Source organism: Bombus vancouverensis, unplaced genomic scaffold (assembly GCF_051014615.1).
Source record: "Bombus vancouverensis nearcticus unplaced genomic scaffold, iyBomVanc1_principal scaffold0043, whole genome shotgun sequence".
NCBI classification, from domain to species: domain Eukaryota; kingdom Metazoa; phylum Arthropoda; class Insecta; order Hymenoptera; family Apidae; genus Bombus; species Bombus vancouverensis.
The window spans coordinates 432,203-447,538 of NW_027468934.1; the positions used below are offsets into that span (position 1 = coordinate 432,203).

The 15,336-nt window shown below is 37.2% G+C and overlaps 1 long non-coding RNA gene across 1 annotated transcript; it reads left to right on the forward strand.

Annotated features, from left to right (window-relative positions):
• The first annotated feature begins 9 nt into the window (after positions 1-9).
• LOC143304620 (uncharacterized) lies at positions 10-5,848 on the forward strand. The gene is made up of 2 exons (XR_013061296.1): positions 10-3,760; positions 3,960-5,848. It is a non-coding gene; the product is annotated as an uncharacterized LOC143304620 (long non-coding RNA).
• Positions 5,849-15,336: the final 9,488 nt, after the last annotated feature.

The window sequence follows — 15,336 nt, forward strand, 5'->3', positions numbered from 1 at the left end:
GTTCGGTCCCTTTTCTTTCACTCTTGTCGCGCTTACGGAGGCACTAGTTTTTACGTCTGCATAATTCGACTGCTCGGGCAGAACTGATAGCAATTGAACTGACTGACTTTCCGCTCTCATGCAATTACGGAGGAAAGCTCGGTGTGGGTGTGGTTTTTTGAACGGAGAGACCGGATTCGTTGCTCACACTTTTCGTTAGTAAGGTGAGGGCGACGATCTGCGATGTCCATTGGTTCTAGTCAATGTTAATGAGAGATAAGAGGGAAAGGAACCCCCCTACCAATGTTGCTAGTTGGTGACATTGTTTAAGCGAAAACCCGGATTTTCTGTCAGGCGAATAACCGCATTTTTTGTTAGGTCACTACCCGCTTTCTCCGTAATTTTTAAGAGCACATAATAAACCCAAGAACTTTTCTAAATACCAGCCATAAACTGAACAACTTCTAGAATTTGAAAATCCTCCAGGACAAACAGATTAACTGAAAAACATGTGTTGAAACAATGAAGTTAGAAGTTAAAGGATTGTGGTGGGTCCTTAGATTTATTGAGGGCCTGAATGACGGTACGTGGACCGTTGGCTGTTCAGCAGCGAGGGATGGAGTGCAGATGTTTTACGCGACATAACACCAGGTATTGATAATACTATCGACCGTATGCGATCAATATTCAAGAATTTAAGTACAATATTGACGAAAATTTATATATGTCGGAGATGAAAGAACACCGGAGCCTTTGGAATTTTGGATAATCCCGCAACATTGTAACCTAGAGTCTACTATAGCTGTAACTGAACAATTGTAGTTATTCAATCCGATTGTAATTGTTCGAGATTGGTGATAGTGAGCTTGGGCTCGAGGCGACAGTCAGTTGCCGAACGTAGCCGCGGTCACGGGATGAACGCTTTGCCTAACAAAGGTATGGAGTAATTCTATAGCTCTCCTTAAAAGAAATATTCGTGGCGACACGCGACAGTAAACATTCCAACGGTTTCTGTCCCGTGGCTCGTCACACGCAGACCCTATTCTTCGAGTAAGATGATTGCCAGATGTCGATGCGTCTCCGCAGTACATGTTCGGCTAGCTCGAGGGCCCGTTATAAATCTTAAGGTATAGTTAACTAAAGTCCTTCAAACAGACAAACAGTCTTTGTCCCAACTACGGGAAGATAGGGGAGACATATTTTTCAACGAGCGGCGTCTCCCACTAGCAACTTTCCTTCGAGAGCGGCTAGCATTTTTTTCTAACCACCGATATGGAGATTGACCAATTATCAGCAACGCCAATTTCCCTTACTTGATAAACGAAGGTTATCCTCGACGAATCCTCATGTCCTTAGACACACCCCATTATGGTTTTCCTCTGTGGCATCATCGGGACGGAAACTCATTCTTTCTTGCGATCTCATCGACGAAAAGAGTAACGCCTTACGGCCAGTGAATATTAGGCGTTTTATTAACAAAGAGTCCGACTTAGAGTTTGTGAGCGCGTACATTATTCATCCCGTTCACTTCCGGTCCCGCAGAACCATCGATCGACCTTCGCGCGGAAACATAAACGCGCTTCGTACTCGTATCTTTTGTTTGTAACTCGGCGATCATGCAACACGATATAATGCACCGAGCAAGGGAAAACAAAAATTATTATACGAAATTCCGTTCTTTGTCCGTTACAGAACGTGGATGCGCGTGATACTCTGGATGCGTCAATACCGTTAATTACGTATGTCCAGGCAACACGTTGCTACGTCTTTCAACAGACGCAAATTTATAATACGCTGATTTCTCGTGAAAAACGCTATCGCTTAAACGTTACCTCCAATTCGTCGTTAATTCGTTCCAAATCGCTTAATCTTAATACCTACTAAAAACTACCATGGTTACTTTGTAAATCGAGTATTGTAAATCACAGTGACCAAATATTTATCCAAGATGCGAAGAAATTTGCGATATCGTTCAAACACACACACGCACACACACACACAAAAACGTATAATATATCTTTATACGAGATTATTTATTAATTAGATACGAAAGGAGAAAAAAACATTGTTTCGGTTTTGTCATTTTCTACGGAAGATATTATCTTTAAATACAGTTTCAGAAAATATAGTTTTCGGACTGTGGCGGATAGGACGGACCGAATCGTACGATAAAAAGAAAATAACTTTCCTAACTACGCGTATATGCTAAATTTCATATTACCGATAAATTTCGTATTACCTTATTTCTTTTGCAATTACCGTTCAGTCCTTGAACATATTCCAGAAATACTCATGATACAAGTCTTTTCTTTCCTTCGTAACGTAATATGCATCATATACCGTAAGAACTATTCGCTAAATGAAGCGAGAAAGCGAGAAAGCGACAAGAAACATTGTAAAACATACTACGACCGACTATTTTTCTATTTAATTTTCTAGCTAATTTTCTATGCTTTTTATTAATTAATTAATAAATTTTCGCTCGCGCGTTGAATTTCGCATAAAGCTATGCGACTCGGGGGAAAATTTCATTTTATTTCTATATAAATTACCAATTTTATACATAATTTTGTTCGCATAAAATTTAATTCTATTTTCGTTACGTTACGTTACGTTACGTAAAGTTAGATTATACACTTGAAATCTCAAGTATACGATCTTGTATATATTTTTCATACTACTAACTTGTGACTCGTAAAGTTTTTAAAAACATCTGTTCGACGAACGGACGACATTGCTTCGTACAGCGGTAACTACTAGTCGGTAGGATATCGTGGAAGAGTGGAAATTTTGGTGTAACCAACGAGCGGGAGAACGGGAAGAATTAAACCGTAGGAAAATGAAGCGTCACGCGGCTATATCGGCCTCTTCTCGGATGTTCGCAAAGGCCACGACGATGGTAGTTACAACTATGGCTGCGACGCCGACGGTAAGGTCAAGGCCCTCTGCAACCGCCCTACCCAACTCCCATGCAGCTTCGTGGTCACGTGACGCGACTCAAGGTCTTTTCTCCCTACTTTAACCACGCCATCCACCACGATGCACCAGGATTGCACTTTTTTTCGTATATTTGGACGAACGCAGTCTCATAACGTTTTACCTTTATCGAGAACTTGAGAAAACGTTCTCGTTCCTGTCACTCTCTCTCTCTCTCTCTCTCTCTCTCTCTCTCTCTCTATTTTCCAGCCTATTTTCCAAGTTCTCCGTTTCGCTTCTATCCGCAGACTTCGAAACTTGTTCTTTGTCCCAACACTCTACATACAATGTTCATATATTTTTCTTCTAATATAAATTTTTCTTTTATTAGCGAAGCGAATATAGCGATATAGAAGAATATAGCGAAGACTTTGTATAATAAAACGCAACGAACCAACGAGAACGGGTATATATTTTATCAGATATATCATACGTATTACGCATATTATCGATATGGTATCGGATATCGTATAGTTTCGATTCGTAAATATCGATATATATATATCAAGATATAAGAATGGCAGTTAATTAGTCAAGTGGTTAAAACACGTCGTTTTTTTACCTTAGTCCGATTATCTGCGTACATGTTTTAATTTGGCGACGAAGAATTATTATTCTCTCACGGAATGGACAATTTTTCATTCGGATGTGTCTTTTCGGGGGTATTTTGGGTCGCTAAAGCCGTAAACGAGGATCGCTGTTCACGGAAATGGACGGTTATGAAAATTCGGCCTTACGAACGTTTGGCGGAAAAAGATGCCAACTGCAGAACCGCCAACACCGTGATCATACAGAGAGGTAAACGGTAAGCAGCAGAAGGAGCGACGATACAGTCAACGCCACCGTTTCACATGCCAATTTTGCCGCTTAGCGTTCGCCGCTCAGCGTCCGCCGCTCAGAGAGCGGCATGATCGCGTCCTTAGCCAGCCGCCTCGTTCTAATCGAATATTTTATACGGTAAAAGCGGTATAATATTATTAACAGTACTACTATTTCACTTGCAGATTGATTTTCCGTACGCAATTATTTATAAATCCTTGATACAAGTTATCGTTACGTTGCACAGTATCGCACAATTTACCATTCTACTGGAAAAATGATCCTTGAAAAATGTTTCGTATAGTTACGCATTCTTCAAAAACCATCCGTATATGTACATGTATTTTATGTGTACAGTGTACAGTGTACAGTGTATAGACATACAAACGATGCAAATTTTCCTATATGATAATTAACAAAAGGAAATAAAATTATTTTTGTATACTTGTTATTATTATTTTTATATATAACTATATACTTCGATATACCATAAAATCCTTGAATTTTGAATTTAACGTTATTTATAACTGGACGATAGTAAGTAAACGATAGTAAAAGCTTTAGTAAAAAAAAGTAACTTTAATACGTTCAAGTGGAACGAATAACGTTGCTGAATCGTCCTATAGCGTAATTACGACGTTCATATTTCATCTACGGTTGTAAATATACAAAGATTCGTTATCGATCGAGTGTATCGATTATCAGTATTCCACAGGTACCTACTCCGTTCTCTTTATGCGAATTATAAACGTGTATTAAAAAGTACGTTAGTTTCTCGAACTCTGCCGATTCACTTGTCCATTTGGTAATAGAATAAAGCTTTGGAAAAAAAGTAAGCTTCTGGCTATACTTTCTGTCGCTAATTTGAAAAATTCATCGGTGTTTTTATATCCGAGAATCGATTTTCGATTACAGGGCAAACAAAATTTTGCCCCTAATCGGCACGATTATGTAATCGTATGTCGCACGATCGACAAGGGTCTGTATGATTCGCGATGAACGAATAGAAACGATAATAAAAGGGAATAAATCGATAATACAAAAGAGAATTTCTTTTCATACAACGCTTCGTTCGCCATAAAATCGAATTTGAAAATATAAAAAGTGGAAATTGGGAAAAGTTAGGAAATCGCATAATTACGGTATTTTCGATTTGCTTATCGATCGATGTTAGGTTCATGCCTAGATAAAAGATACGAGGATGGCAGGTGACGCGGAAGAGGGATCGATGACCTTAAGAGTACACGACGCCGGCTCTATTTCGAGCGGGTCGTACATATGTATATACCGTAGGCCCCGATTAAGATTCAGAATGACCATGAAAGAAGCAAGTACGACGAGCCACGTTTGTTTTCCTATTACATTAGTCTTGTCAATGCTGATAATACGCGGGCCAAGTAAGACGTTATCGTTGAGCACATCCACCGTTCGTTCCACGTCCAGACTTTTCGTTAGAGATTATCGTTAACGTTTCGCGTCGTTTTAACGTTACGCTGCAGAATGATTTTCATAACTTACAGAATGACGCAAAGACAGTGTCGGACTAAAGCTTCCGCAGGCCTCCTTCGTAGAAACATTCTTTAAATGGTCTTTGAAATATAAACAAAAATGTTTAGTTTAGTTTTCCCTCAAATGTATCTTTTTAAAGGGTAAATTTAAAAAAAAGGTAAAGAAAAAAGGGTTACAACCTCCTCCCGTACCTCTTCTCTTAATCGACGCTGGCGCGAACAAAAGTTAATTTACGTTCGAGCGACTGAAACGCGTCTTCTTTCGTAAATGCTACGTTACTTATTATTAACATTTGCAACAAATGCAACTTATTATTAACATTGATTCTCTTATAATCGTTAAAAACTATCGGATTAATTGGTTGGGTCCAAGAGACAAATTTTAATTACCAAAAAAAACGCCATGTTTCGCGGAAATGCGTATCGGCGACGTAATATCTCCCTCTCTAAACGGACATCAAAGAAGGATATACGTGCGCAACGAGTTACGAAGTGCATAAATCAGACAAACTGTCAAACTCAAATTTATATAAAACGAACGAATGCGTTCGTCCCGTGAACAAAAATGAATACAAAAATGAATAAAAAAATTAATACAAAAATTACGTACACAGAACGCATATAACTTTTTTCACATATTTTTTTCTGCCATGTCAAAGTAAAAAGAATTGACGTATTCGAAACGTACGCTTCTTTAAGCAAATGTCGGTACAAACGGTATCGCACAATGCAATCCTTTGTAATCCTATGTAATCCTTTTTCTAATTCACCTACGTATTTTTCTGTTACGTCAAAATAACAAAATATCGGCGTATCTAAATTAAAGTTACTTTATCAGATTGTATGGTAAAGTTACCGAGAGACTTACTACGAGAGAATCGCTAGACTCGGTTGCTAGGAAACAACATTTTATAAATTTATAGCCTAGTCGATATTTGAGTCGATAGTTTAGTGAGAAACTAACATTTATATTTAAAATTATAGCAGACGTTTTAACAATCGAATTATTTAATAATGAATACGATAGAAGAATTAAATACGATAGAAGAAACACTTTTACTCAACTTAGAAAGTACACGCTAAAGCTGCGAGCAAGGAGAAACATGCGAGCGAGTCGAAAAATTTCATACGATCGATTGTCTTGCTGCTTCTACCGAACGATAACGTGCGATAATTGCACGTTTACAAAGACTGTACGTTACACAATGAGCATACTAAGGTATTTCATAGAAGCTTTCCTTGCAATCGCGTTCCACGTAAGTACAAAAAGTACTAGATTCGACGTGGAATCTCTCTGCCCCCTCTCTGTGCTTCACTTGCAAGGTAGGCGCGGGTTTTCCTTTCACCCGGGCCAGTCAGCTCGAGTAGGCCTAACTGCATATACATACGTACACGCTTAATATCTCGTTGAACGCGCATACGTTCCTACGTAACAACTTCACAGGAATATTTTCCATGGCTGCGCGCTTATGAACGCGCCTTCTAACCTTAATCGCATATACCTTTTTCTCGTTTTCTCGTTTTCTCGTTTTCTCGTTTCTTCTTTTTCCTCTTTTCTCTTATTTTACCCATTCTCAGCATTCTCCGATTTCTCCTTTTACTTACGGACGACGATTAATCGAAATCGAAATCGAAATCGAAATACCAAACAAATTTCAAAATACTTGCTACAATCAAGATTTTTATAATTAATATATTATCGGCGTTGTACAGCGCTAAAGATAAAACTGTTATCCGCGATCGAGCCAAAATGTAACATATTCGATAGGATTTATCTTTCACAGCTAAAGATCATTTTAAGAAAAATTATAATCAACGTGAATTTCAAATACGTTGCTTTCGCGATCGATCTTGTATTACGATATATTCTACGATAGTTGATCGGCGAGCGATCGAAAGCGGTGGAAAAACATAAAAACGTTCTAGATAAGACGACCAAGATTACATAAAAATACGAACAATGCCCATTTTTCATTTGCTGGATACGACACTTTATACGAGGTTATATGTACATGCATGCCGATCGAGGATACTCAGCGGTCTGGTCTGAGTGTCAATTAAAATTATTATAGCCGGTCGAGAAGCATTTTTCAGCAGCATCGGGAAACCGGTTCGCTTTGGCATCGGCTGCAATAGCCAGCTACCGTCGTCTCGTGTAAGTACAGTACCGCATTTTGTTTTCGCCTGGCTCAACGAGATCGCGTCCAATTGGTTTCGCGCTTCGGCAAAATTCACACCGCCGATGCCGATAGAAAACGATCGGTAGCGGCGCCTAATAGCTTAGTTAGATCGCCTTCCCATGATTCCCATTATATACAGATAGCGTAACATTCGCAGCCTCTACCCTATTGTTGTATGATTTATTTAAAAGGAAAATCCGATGTATATATAAAATATATATAGGGTGTGGCAAGACGCGAGTTACAACTGGACAAAAAAGTTATTTCATATAGAAATAAGTAAATGTAAATCATAATATTTCGATTCGCAATTTTCTTTTCCAGGTTATATCACGCGTCCTGTAAAATCCTGTCAAATGCTGTCAAATACTGTCAGGTGCTGTCAAATGCTGTCAAATGCTGTCAAATGCTGTCAAATGCTGTCAGATGCTGTAAAATGCTGTCAAATGCTGTCAAATGCTGTCAAATGCTGTCAAATGCTGTCAAATGTTGTCAAATGCTGTCAAATGTTGGCAAATCCTGTCAAATGTTGTCAAATGTTGTCAAATGTTGTCAAATGCTGGCAAATCCTGTCAAATGTTGGCAAATCCTGTCAAATGTTGGCAAATCCTGTCAAATGTTGTCAAATGCTGTCAAATGCTGTCAAATGCTGTCAAATGCTGTTAAATGCTGTCAAATGTTGTCAAATGCTGTCAAATGTTGGCAAATCCTGTCAAATGTTGTCAAATGTTGTCAAATGTTGGCAAATCCTGTCAAATGTTGTCAAATGCTGTCAAATGCTGTCAAATGCTGTGAAATGATGTCAAATGCTGTCAAATGTTGTCAAATGTTGTCAAATGCTGTCAAATGTTGGCAAATCCTGTCAAATGTTGTCAAATGCTGTCAAATGCTGTCAAATGCTGTCAAATCCTGTCCAATCCTGTCAAGTCCTGTCAACCTAACCCCAAAATAAATAAAAACTAATTATAACGTCGCGTATCTTACGTTTCTACTGGAACGTAAAGGAATGTTGCGTTTCTGCGTTACTTTCCCCTCGACTTGTCCACATCACCGCCTAATTGCATTTACAGTCGCGTATCTGCTGAATCAAAAATACAGATTTATTATCCTGCATATTTCCAAACGCATCGTTCATCGTCATATAGATGAGATCGAAGAATTGTCCTCCAGAACCCCTTGGGGTTAGGTTGATTAATTTAAAAAATCATTCAGGCTAATTTATTTTCACCAAAAACATTTAAATGCTAATAGCAAATTGGCAATGGGAAACAAACAGATTTAAAAGGGATTCGTATTAACGATCATCGTGTGCAACCGAAGCACGTTCGTATTTAACGCTTCTCTGTTGGCAATATTTATAATACACGGGGCGGTACGTTTACAATCGTCGTAAGTCGATTGGATAAGAAAGTAGATGAGCGGAGGAATAAGTGTAGCTAGCAATAAGTACGCGGCATGCTCGAAGAACTTACTTTGTGAAAACAAATAGGAGGAAGAAAAGAGGAAGATTGCCGTCGAGTAGCAACAAATGATCGAGGTGCGGTCGGGCCAGTAAGTACGTCGGGAAAGGTTCATCAATATTCATAAGTCTCACTAGGCCTATCCACGTCTCAAGGATCCAGGGAGTTTCCAGTACACGCTCCTTCTCCCTATCTCTATTTTTCTCTTTTTCTCTTTTCATGTACGTGTCGTGTGCGACTACGTATACCCGACGAAAGCCATTCGCGCGACACGGATTTGTCTTCGTAATGCGCACATTGCACGTATGCGCGCATACCTATTCCCACTGCATAAACTGCATTCTATATCGACATTGTCATATCGCGTTACCGTTTTCATATCCCTGTGTGCGTCGGGGCAAACATATATTTGGATGTCTCCTTCTACCTCAATACTCCTTCTACCTCTGATAAAATCGCAAAATAAACAAAGACAAATACTCTGAAATATCAGCTGTGCTATATATTTGAATCTAAAGTATTTCACGCTTTCTCATCGTTCAAGTTAGCTGTATCTGGAATTACGTCGTTTTCACAAAAATATCGAATACCGTTTAAACAAACAGGACCAAGATTAATTAAGAAATATTCGTTTCGATATTATATAGTATGTATATATTCTATATGTAAATAATATTCAGTTTTAATAAGAAAATTTTGCAAAACAACCTGTACATTTCGATATTATAATAACGAACTTTAATCATTTTTATTACGTTTTATTACGTTTTATTACGTTGACCAAACGGTAACGGCATTTGCAAATTTTTCTTCCAACTAGATTTCCAACTAGAAGGAAATTATTCAAATAATTAACTTTAAAACGTATGCATGCATGCGCAGAGACTAGATAATATGTAATATCGGTATTGTCAACAACTATTTTTCAGCCAAACAAAAGATATCAACTTTTCCATAATAATTTCAATATATTGACTCTTTATATTTGGATAATACGAATATAGATGTCTTTGTTTCTTATTTTTCTTTGTATTTCTATTGCTTTTTAAAACCAAACAAGTTATATCAGAAATCATTATTTACGAATTAGTTGTATTTAAATGTGCGTTGATAGGTGCGTTTAGAATGTATAATGGATAAGCTGTGTATCACAATAAGAGTCGAGTTGTTTTAAAAGTTTAACATATTCTTAATAACCTTAATTGTACAAGATGGCTTATAAACATTGACTTAATCTAAAATAAATATTTGACAATTTAATTTTTCTTCGAAATTCCATTCATTTACCATTTAATAATTATTTCAACATTTAATTTTACATTTTAACATTTAATCTCTTTATAACAAAATGTTTGCTCACTCCTTTTTGATACTCGCCGAAAATACCTACCAAATTTTATCCAATCCTACGTTACGTTATAATTTTAAAAAACATTCTCTGTTAATGCCAATTTCTCTTTAACATAGTCTTTATAACATTTACTTAGTTCGTTCGTTTACTTGTACGTGCATACATACGCGCATACGTATGTAGATCATATGTATTTGTACATATAGTCATGACAGTCCGTGTATGCGTACGCGTATTCGTATACGTATTGCACGTGTAATGTATACACATGTACAGTATATAGTTTGCGGTCGTGATAAGATCGAGAAGGAACTTGCGCAATCTCGAGTTGCGATTACCACTGTCGTGGACAGACCCGTCGCCGCCACTGTCGATAGATTTTACCTGTATCTTGTATTTTCTATTCTATTAACGGAGAAACTACTCGTTACCTTAAAACTTTAAGATATAGAGATAGATACAAGAATCGTATGAAACTTCTTAATGAAAATGACTTTCGTAATGTTTCCAACGGTAACTCTACTTTTATCTTGCATTGCCATATTCTCAAGTCGGTGCTTAAAGGTTACGTTAACACGAGATACATACAACGAGGCTAGGCTATCTCTATCGCATGTATCGCGTAATAGTTGCCATTACATTTTTATTTTTTTCCCATCTATCTAGTATCCAGAATTTGAAGTTTCGAAGGAAGAAATTTTAATCGACCGAGTGTTTACAGAATATTTTTCTAGGTTAGGAAATACGTACCGTTCGTTCATTGCAAATCCGCGAGATGACCTCGAAAGTGATTTGCAGGCTTTGGAAGAGGCGATTGCAAAATCGGAATGTCTGATAGCAATACGCGTTTCCATGAAATTTCAGATACGCAGCGTGAAACATCGTGGATGAGCAACATTTGACAACTTATAGACGTTATTATTGGATTTCCTATATGATTTTACATTTAATCTGAACAATTGAAAATGCAAACGATACGATTAATACGATTGCTTTCAATTTACTAGTTCATTTCGCTAGACATTTATTCACATGTTACAAATTCCACGACTAATTTATTTTTCTTATTTTAAATTTTTAACATTTTTCTTATTTTCACATGTCACATGTAAATACATACATATATGTATATACGACAGAGGATTCGGCCGAATAACGTGATTAATAATAATTGATAATAACACGAGGCGATTCTTTATGCAGAAATAAGAAGGACATATAGAATACAAGTTTTCTTATGTGACGCTTCGTTCTCGAGAAAATCGGCTTTGAAAATTTGTCAATGATTCTATGCTCGAACGTGGCTAATTCCGAAATGGGCAGTAGTACGTAAACAACCGTAATTCCTGTAATCTTAGTAAAGCAATTATCTACCTTAGGTAGATATAAATATATAATAGATATATAAATAAATGCAGCGAATTTTTATCATTATTATTGGTAAATGTTCGCAAAACATGTCCATGATTCTTTGACATGTCGTCAAGGTCATCAACCCGAGCAGTGTTACAAAGCTTTTGTTCGAGTGTCGCCGTTCGTTAAAAACTTATTATTTAAAAAATGTTTAAACGAAAGTACATCATTTTTCGCACATTATTTACATTGAAATACAAGCTGATTCTTGATTAACTTAAAATTCGATTTGCATCACTGTTATCATATATATGATAAAGTATAATATTATTATATTCAATTATAATAATCAATGTATATATGTATATATGTATATTGATCCTACTGTATCGAAATATCAAATAATTGTAATATAAACTTTTCAATGTGACAATAACTTTTTAACAAACGGCGACATCTAATTGAAATCTTCGCAATGCTTTACTCAGGTTAACGACCTTGTATTATTTTTGAAAAATGACAAGCGACATGATAGATATAGAAGAAAGTATGTCGGTGCTAAAATTTGTATCAATAACGTCATTACTGATTGTGTTCGCTATTCTCACGTATACCGCTATAGGCTAACGCCCCATTCATTCGATCCCGTTTCCTTTTTTCTGTAACAGCCAGCCTCGAGTCAGTGATTTTCTCGTGTTCTTCTACTTCTTCTCCCTATTCTCTCAACCGTTTTCCTTTGTCTTTCTCAATTTAGTTCATTATTTCGATAAAGAATATAAGATGAATGAATTTACTGTACGAATTCTTCTTAATTTATTATACGAAGATTGATTTAGCTTCAAGGAATAAATTAAAGCAGAAACAAAATACATCCAGCGTGCTCGTGTACATACTCAAAAATGATTGATTGTAATATGCGCAAGCCTCGATGTAATAAGGAAATACTATACAATACGATACGATACGATACGATACGATACGATACGATACGATACGATACGATACGATACGATGCGATGCGATGCGATACGATGCGATGCGATACGATACAATTTCAGTAAAGAATTATTAGTAACATACATTTTGTAGAACAGAAAGCATTATTAAATTGTTTGAGAAAGTTGTATAACTTTGATTGTACACCATATGTCGTAAGATGAACTCGTTTTCTAATTATTTTCTTTACTGCTTATCTTAATGCACAACCTTATTTTACCCTTATCTTGCTATTACATTTATTTTGCTATTTTGCTATTTTGCTATTTTATTATTTTGCTATTGTCTATTCAATCTAACGTATTCGAACGTTATCCAACTACTAACCATTATGTGTATACGTCTATCTATTATTTATTGCACAAATCTTTACCTTTTTATCTAATTTACCTAGTTAATTAGCTACGCACTTTATCTTCGCACTGTCCTTCTTCTTCTTTTCCAATTTCTTCATCAGTCTACAGCCCTATTTTTACTCCTTTGTTCTTTATCTCTCCTATACTAAATATCTATATATGCTATTACTGATCCCTCTAATTGCCTATACTCTCTTGTCACGAACTCAAATAAATAAATAAATATATATATATGAACTAGCAAGAAACTATAAACTCTGGCATAACAAGATTATTGTACGCTATACACTATATATTAAATCGATTCGATTCAACGATAGTTTACATTTTCGAAATAATTCTTGTAAATGGAGTGTTTTATTAATTCGAGTAACTTCCCATTATAAAAACTTCATCGTGAAAGGGGGGAATGAGAAGTACTATAGTTTAGGTCGGAGGAAAGTAAAAAAGATCGATATTGAGATGAAAGAATCGTATAACCTAAACAGGACAGCTAATTATTCTTACATAATTTTTAGTCTACATAACAGTGTAATTCTTGCATCGTTCTATATAGTTTTCATAATTCTGGTATATCAAAATACGATTTGGTAATAAATACAGAAATTCCATTAGCGAACATTAATTAAAATCCAATACGATCATAGAATGTCAGACTTTCGTTTCAAGTTCCTTGATCGAAGATAACTTGACTACGCGCTAGATTTCGCGTTCGACCTTCGATTTGATAACGTTAGGATAACATTTCGATGAGAATGCATTTATCACCTCACGCGGAGCGATTAAACCGACTCACATAAGATTTCATACACGTGAAAAGTGATATCCTTATTAAAAGAAAAACGAAACACGACATACTAGTACTAATAAAAGCGTTCCACAAATAGATAAAACTAAAACTACTAAAAATATTGCTAGCACTCTACAAATACTTTCCCCCTATATTAAAACAATATTTACTTTTTTTCTCTGCATTACTACAACCAAAAATTTAAATGAAAATGATTTCAATTAAATGATTTCTGCACATTTTTATTCGTTACTTATTCCACGACGATCCTTCTTTCCACATACTAGAATCTCCAACGTTCGAATTTTTCCAACGTTCGAAATTCGAATTTTTCTGTAGTTGTTTAAACGCATAAAGACGTTAAACATCTATAACGACATAATAACAAAGTGGATGCGTAGACAAGCACGGGCTGGAATTCGATAGCTCCGTTTCACATACAGAAGTCACCAAATTGCATCATGAGATGGTGAATTCCAATTTCCATATCGATCTTTAAACACATAAAGGTGTCGAGCGTCGACGAGTCAACATAGTAGTTTCGTAGACGAGTTAGAGGTCGAACTGGAGCTCGATAACTCGTCTTCTTGGCTTGACGGATTCACTTAGAACACGAAACGTCCATATACAGCGCGTTGCGAGAGAAAGAAGTCAGCGTGCGCGCGCGCTGCACGTGCACCGGGAGTCGGCCTTCCCAGAGAGTTAGGATGAGTTCGTCCGATGTTGCAGGGGTGGCGAGGCTTTTCTGGTCCCGATAAAATTGAGAAGGCGTCCTGTCGCCTAGTAGTTCGTTCTCTATTATTTTGCGTAGGCGTCGGGCGTCTGACTCGCCCAGCTCTTAATGAGTTCCTTTTTGAGGAATTCGTACTGCTCGCTCTCCGGTGGATTGACTAAGATGTCGCGGATGAGTCGGACATGAGGTTTATCGATATTCGAGATGGCAGCATTATATTTGGCCTCCTCGCTCGTAATCTGGGCGTCTTTGAACTGTGCCTCCAACACATTAAACCATAGCTCTACATCGTCCGCCCAGGACGGTGGTATGCGGAGCTGAGCGTTTACCGCGTCCACGTTAGCGAGCTCGTTCTTGTCGGTAGTCGTCATCTCGAACACTCTAATACTCGCGTAGTTCGAAGTCTTGTCGGCACTCTCCCGATTATTTCTATCACTCAGATCACCTCGGGGTCACCAATGTGGAGGATAGATCTGTTTTGATGTAGCGAAATAACGTAGACGAATTATTGCCGTCGCAATCCGTTAAATATATCTTCAATCAAATAGTTAATTACAGACAAATTACGAGTCCGCTGGTATAATTTTGTGTCACGGAATAAATACCCGTGAAACACTCAGAGAAACTTCGTAGATCTGTGCGATGCCTGTTTAAGCGTCAAAATGCTTCGACTCTGTTCGATGAACTCTCACGCTCGTGATTGCGTCTGCTTATTTATACTGGTCAGGGGACAGCCGGAAAATTTGAACTCGACTGCGTTTGACGGTTGTAAGTAGCGGAGTTCATTACTCCTTACAATACTTGTGACCTAACGGTCTTGATACTCCGAAGCAAA